General features: G+C 42.1%; 1 protein-coding gene across 12 annotated transcripts in view; it reads right to left on the bottom strand.

The window, feature by feature from the left end:
* Nucleotides 1-516: 516 nt before the first annotated feature.
* The window catches only part of Tead1 (TEA domain transcription factor 1), a 257,978-nt gene continuing 251,845 nt past the window's right edge, over nt 517-6,649 (bottom strand). For all 12 annotated transcript variants that reach the window (XM_048788366.1, XM_015477640.2, XM_048788370.1 and 9 more), the window contains one exon: nt 517-6,649. This exon is cut by the window's right edge and continues 1,583 nt beyond it. The gene's annotated coding sequence lies outside the window, so the exon portion shown is untranslated.

Here is a 6,649-nt window from a genome sequence, read left to right as displayed (position 1 = left end):
AATTGTGCATATGTGTGGGGGGGACTAGGGTTTGGTTGGTACTGAACATGTGCTAAGTAAGCACCCTACCACTGAGCTATATCCCCAACACAGTTTTTGTCAATTTTAATGAAGCACTAAAAAGAGACAGACAGGCAAACAGATGGACTGACTTGTGACTGTTTTTAAGAAACTTTGTTAGATATGATAATATCAAATAGATCAAGGCTTCAACCTCCTTTTCTGTTTTATTTATTTGAGGGTGGGACAGAGATAGTGGGAATTAAACCCAGGGGCACTTTACCCCTGAGCTACATCTCCAGTCCTTTTTAATTTTTGAGACCAGGTCTCGCTAAGTTGCTGAGGCTGGCCTTGAACTTGTGATCCTCCTGCTTCAACCTCCCAAGTTGCTGGTATTACAAGCGTGCACACCACTGAGCCTGGTTACTTTGCTCTCTCTTTCATATAATTCCCCACAACACACAGCGCACATTTCATTCTCAACAACACACACTTCTGCAGATAAGAAAGGTGACCCACACTTTCATTTTCTTTATTTTTCATTGATACCGTATGAATACAAAGTTTCTAGAAAGCTACAAAATGTCTACCACTTTATCAAGAAGGCATCAAAATGTGTCACTTTGCAAAGACATGAAAACACCTGCAGGAACTGACACAAAAATAGCATTTTTAGAGTGATGAAATAATTGCACTTGACTGTCATGGATATTAAAGTTATCACACATACGTACCGCGAAAGCTAGAATACATTTTTTTTTTACAAAGCACTTTATAAAAAAATTCTCTGCACACAACCCTATAATTTTCATATAACTATCATACTAAAGATAAATTCACTTTAAAGCCAACACTTAGAACATTTTTTAAACAAAAAGGTACCAGTACCTAAACACAAACGTTAACGAATACAAGAATACTGTACTGCCCAGAGGCTTAACCAAATGCCTTTTGAAAATTTCTGCAAATAGGTTGAGAAAATGTGTGTGAATTTGCCGCCCCCACCCCCAACCTCTCCAATCTACCCAAGAGGAACCCAGTTACCCAGAGGCAGGTTCCCCAGCCCAGTCCCAACAGCAGTACAATATCAAAGGAACCACTGACCAGATGAAACGCTTACATCACAAGCCCATCCTACACACGAGACACGAAGACACAGACTGTGAGAATCCATTAAGTCGTTTAGAATGTGAACAAACACACGTGGCAAAAACCAATTTACATAAAATTTGAGCATATTAAAGAAGTAAAGGCTATTCAGGTTTCTTTTTTAAATGTTACAAAAAAATTTTTTTTTGTCATTTTTCAGGCACGTACTGTTTTTACTTTTTTTTTTTCCTTGTTTGCAGTCATGAAGCCTATTGAAAAAGGCCTACAGAAGTAAATATTTCAAGGAGGTAACAGGGAGATGTACATCTTTTTTTGAAAGAAGTGCAGTTAATATCTAATTTACACAGTGAAACTAATCACAGAAAACAATGCCCAAAAAAAAAAAAAAAAAAAAAAAAAAGGAAAAAGAAACCCAATTGGATTGGTTTCCAATTAATTGACATCTGTATTCTGTCCACCTCTCTTAGAGAAAGGGGAAGCAGAATCAATCTCCTTGTGGAAGGCAGACAGAGTCAACCCGAGAGAGGTGGAATCTAACGGAATCTACCCTATCTGATGATGAAGAGAGGGAGTGGAAATGCTGTCTCTAAACTGGAAAGGATGCAGCGTGACTTGATACAAATTCACAGAGTAAACAGTTACAGCTTAGGAAGTGGGGCAATAAATACAAATATTTCATCTTACTTAATGGTGCATGACTTCAGTGAAACTACCCTCTGCAATGTAGTCATTAAACATAAAACCTTCAATCTGAATGACAAAAGCCAAGAGTTTAGGAGAAAACTATTCTCAAAGGAAACACAGTAACAGCTGAAAAGCGAAGCAGGAAAACACACATTTGACTAATTCCTTCCAAGTTGTCCTATAGTCCTGACAGGGAGGAGCAGAGAATTTGAGCAGCTGACTGTAACTTGTATAAATTTCCTTTTCATTTGCTAGTGTTTTTTTTTAAAACACAGAAATTTTATAAATATATACTCACAACTTGGGGTGGATTGAAGGATAAAAACCACTCCTGAAACATCAGTTCAGAGAGGCTCTTCTTAAAGACACCAGGTAGAGACAGATGGAACATATGTATTAAGAGGCTTTCAAAGTTGTCTGTTATTTTTACGTCTATATTAGCAAAGAAAAAAACTGATTTTTTTTTCCTGGCTTCTTTTTGGCTGGTGTTTTGTTTTTCCTTTTCCTTTTTTTTTTTTTTTAACCTCACCTCTATCAGTTTTCCCATGTTACACAAGGTTTTGATATAAGCCGAAACAGACTTTTAAGGAGTTGCCCCCTTTGAGGGCTGGAACATTCTTTGAAAATGCCAAATTGTGAATGGTGCTCTTTGGAAGTTTCTCATAGCACATCCATACACAACACTCAGAGGCAACACTTTTGCCCTAAGAAGAACACTTCAATTGTAATGACCCTAACACATTTTTGTTCTGCACTGTCATCTCAGTTTGAGGCTTCCAACTTTCGAAATGGTGTCATTGTGTAAACCAGATAAGTGTGCACTGTCATTTGAATGGAAAGGAGTCTCCACGGAGACTGAACACGAACACACGGAGAAGGCAAAAGCTGTAATATCTGTCCACCGGCCAAGATTCTGTTGTTTGTGCGGAAATTCCTTCATCTGGACGCAGGGCTGGGTGATGGGTGGAAACGGCACGCTGGGCCATCGGCACACACAAACACAACAGTTTCTGGGTCGCTCCTGCAGCGGTGTGCTATGGCGGGTGGTGGTGGGGCCCCCACTGGCAGGCAGGCGGCGACCACGTGGTGCTCTTGTGAACAGAGGCCTGTGGTTGGTTACTCATCCCGGTAAACCAAAGGCATTACGGTGATCTCAAAATATTTTTGGTCTCTCTACAAATTATCGTTATTATGGCAGCCCTTTTCTAAGCTGGAAATCTCAAACCAAAGGCACTTTCATGCTGGAGTGCAGAAGATTCACAAATAGCTAAGTATTTGGTCATGAATTTAAAAGGCAACAATAAAAGTACAATTTGCTTTTCATAGTAAACTACAAAGTTGCAACCTTCTGTTTTGGTATATACATTTGAGAGCAGTGGTCAAAGAACCGACTTGGATTCCGGTTTCAGATTTCAGGCCAAGTCGTCAGTTTCCTACCCAACTGAAGAAAAATGGTGGGCTTCAAAAACAAAACGAAAACAATTTTTGCTTGTCCTGTTTCAAATACTGGGCCAATTGGTAAGTGGACAGGGAGTCTAGGCGCGAGAAAAGGCTGGCGGTACGACTAAGGTATTGCTAAGGCACTGCTTACTGGAACGCTTTGGCAGCTCTGAATTGAAAACTTCCTAAAAAAGTAACAGTAGTAAGAGAAATGCTTCCAGCTTACAAAAGGGCTCACGGTTCCGAGGCAGCCTTTTGCACTACAGACCCGACACGCAACGTCTCCAAGATTTAAGGCTTTTCAGAAATGACACGTGCAGGGATTTGCCACAGAAACATCAACATAGAGAAATCAGCAATGCAGATGTCCCCCTAATGTCACAGGTGTGAACACCAACAAATAATCAGCTCTACTCTTCGTTGGGACAGGTGTAGTGTACCAGAGCATATACAAAATTATACAAATGATATGTACCTGGTTTGTAAAATTGACTGTCGTGTGATTTAAATAATTGACGGTTGTACAAAAACAATGGCTAAAGCCACCACTGTATTGAAATCTAATGAAGACTTGGGTTTAAAAGTCACCTGGGGACTTTCAAACACCAAGTGTTCAGAATAGGGGACTGTTTTTTTATTTGGCTGATCTGAGGGCAGGACTTTGCTGCTGGGATGCTTAGGAAATAAAAATTTGACTGAGAGCCTGTGGCAGGTGCATTGTCCTCAAAGGAGGTGAAAAGGCTCATCAGCTTTCCTACCTGTGCTGGTTGCTCAGACAGCCGCGGTCAGGCGCAGCACTACCCCAGGAGAAGCAGCATGGGTAACATGGTGCTTCTGCACAGGGGATTCTGACTCTCCCCTCTCTTCTGAACCAACCCTGACCAAATATTCTTAGAGATCATGTAAATGTAAGCATAGAGCACCAAAGAATGGCCTCGTGTGGAAGAGGCCAAGGATTAAAGAGGCAAGCGCCCTAGAAGTCCCTCAGCCTTACTTGGTCATGAGGCAGCTGGGTGACTTTAGGCAAGTCATCTCATCTCTCCTCTGGCCTCAACCTCTTCATTCAAAAAATGCAGGGAAGTAGTATGTTGTGCTCTCTCTTAGCTCAAGAAAGAAAAACTCTGCAAGTCCCCTTCTGGAATGGATTCTTCTCCAATCCATCCCCAAAGATGAAAAAAAAAAAAAAATGTTTGAGAGGTTTCAATAAGTTCTACAAACAGCACTGACTATAAGGCAGAAAGTAGAAGCAGCTGGAGGAAATAAACCAGAAGGATTAAAGGTTTGATGAGGAGACCCAAGAACTTATGAGAAATAACAAAAACTGCTGGGATTTTTTTTTTTTTTCAAAGCCTCTGGTAACTAAGGGCTGAAGGTCAAATCAGAGAAGTTTTAGAGCAGGAGGAAACATGGACATAATGTCACTTGATCAACATATTCCCACCTGCCTCTTGAAGATCTGATAAAGGCTCCCAGGAGAGAAGATCCTACAGGTGAAATGCAAGGAGAAACCATTACCAATATAGAGATGTGGCCTGTAAGATGCAGGACAGTTGTTCTTGATGAGGGATGACTGTGTACCCTAGGGGACACTGGCAATGTCTAGGGGACACTGACTTGTGACAACTGTGCAAACTGGTGCTACTAAGTAGAGGCCAGATCACTAGTAAACCTCTGATAATGCCCAGGACAGCCCCACACAACAAAGAATGATCTGGTCCAAGATGTCCACAGCATCAAGGCTGAGCTCAGGTAGCCTGGACATGCCAGAGATTCTGGCCAGGGACATGTCTTGAAGTGACTCTGGTTTTAGCATAGGCATCTAAGGATGGTAGAAATGAATGCCAACAGAACAGAGCCGTGTACTTCAGCTCCTCCCTAGGCAAAGTTGGCCTCTGAGCTCCGAAGTGAAAGCACACTGCGTCTCAGGCAAACCTGGTTCTGGAGGTCACCAGGGGAGAGCACCTGGGAGAGAGGTGAGGACTGACTTTGCAAAGGCTTCATTATGGTTTAGGAAACTTAAAACACAGACAGAAGGAAGAACCATATAGGAAGCATCAGAGACTTGGATTAGGTATAACGACACAAGTTTCACCCAAAGGGTTAATTTGGTAGAGACTAAGCAAGCAAGCCCAAGGGTTTGGAGTAACTGGACCAGTAGTTAAGACAAGGAAAATATCTGTCCTGATGAAAGCTTTAGTGGAAAATTTAAAAAAATCTTATAGCTGTTTTAAATGCAAATTTAAATCAAGAGTCATTCTCAAGGTTATTTAGGTAAACCCCCCAAATTAAACTCCAAGGACATTCAGAGAAAGATGTGGGAACCCAGGCAGAAGAGGACCTAGTCTGACCCTGTGAAGACACCTGGCCAGCTGTGGCCTTCTCTGCAGCTAGTAGCGCTCATCCTGTAGCTGGTCTTCTTGGGTTCTAGAATTTTTGTGTTTTGAAAGTGAATCCCAAGAGTCCCTCTGGTAGCACATTAGAAGTGCACTTTCATGTGGGAAAAAAAACCCAGACATCTCTGCCCCTGAAGTTCTGGGCTGGCCTGGCTCTAAAACCACATGAGGTCATTTGCACCTACTCATATAGTCCTTGTCCTGGGGGTGGGGGGTGTATGTGTATGGGGAGTTCCCTTGAGGAAAAATGCAAGAAATGGGAGCCAAAGTAACTTTCCTAAGAGGGGTGCCTGACAGAAGCCATTATGAATATTATGACCATGAAAGATGCGTAAGTGCTTGGGCTGAAGACCGGACAGAAGAGCAGTAAACTAGGGCAATTTCTCAGAGGCTGGCTTGGAACCAGGGAACAAAGGCAGGCCTTACTATGGAGGGAAGATGAGCACCACCCTACTGGTTTATGCAAGGATGTGCATTCCAAGTGGGAAAGTTTTGCATGTTTTCTGGTCTTTCCAGTGACCAGTGATGTGTTTGAGAGACATCAGGGTTAGTCTAGTGTTTTCCTTTCATCATAAGCCAAGGCAAACCCTTATACTCATGACCACAAGATATGAGACAATGTACAAGCACAGTCCGAGCATATGGCAGGGTAAGGAAGTGGGTGTGTCAGATGTGGTAAACTTGGATGTGGTAAACTATGTTCTAGTATTGGTGATGTTTTGCACCTTACAAAACTTATTTTATGTTCTACTGTGTTCACATATTCCTGATGGTTATAAGATCATCATTTTCCTCTAGAAAGTCGAGAGGTAGCCCCTTTTCTCTCCCCAGTGAAGCACTTATGAAAATAATCCAAGACACGCGGCCACAAGGAACCAACTCTGCCTGGGAAATGCTTTGGAATATGTGAATTGGAAAGTTGAATCTCTCCCAAAGAGAGAACCTCCTGAAGGAGCCTGTTTGAAAAGGAGAGAGAGAGAGAGAGAGAGAGAGAGAGAGAGAGAGAGAGAGAGAGAGAGAGA

Source organism: Marmota marmota, unplaced genomic scaffold (genome assembly GCF_001458135.2).
Source record: "Marmota marmota marmota unplaced genomic scaffold, marMar, whole genome shotgun sequence".
NCBI lineage: Eukaryota > Metazoa > Chordata > Mammalia > Rodentia > Sciuridae > Marmota > Marmota marmota.
The sequence above is the reverse complement of the archived record's forward strand: the minus strand, read 5'-3'. Positions and strand labels throughout refer to the sequence as shown.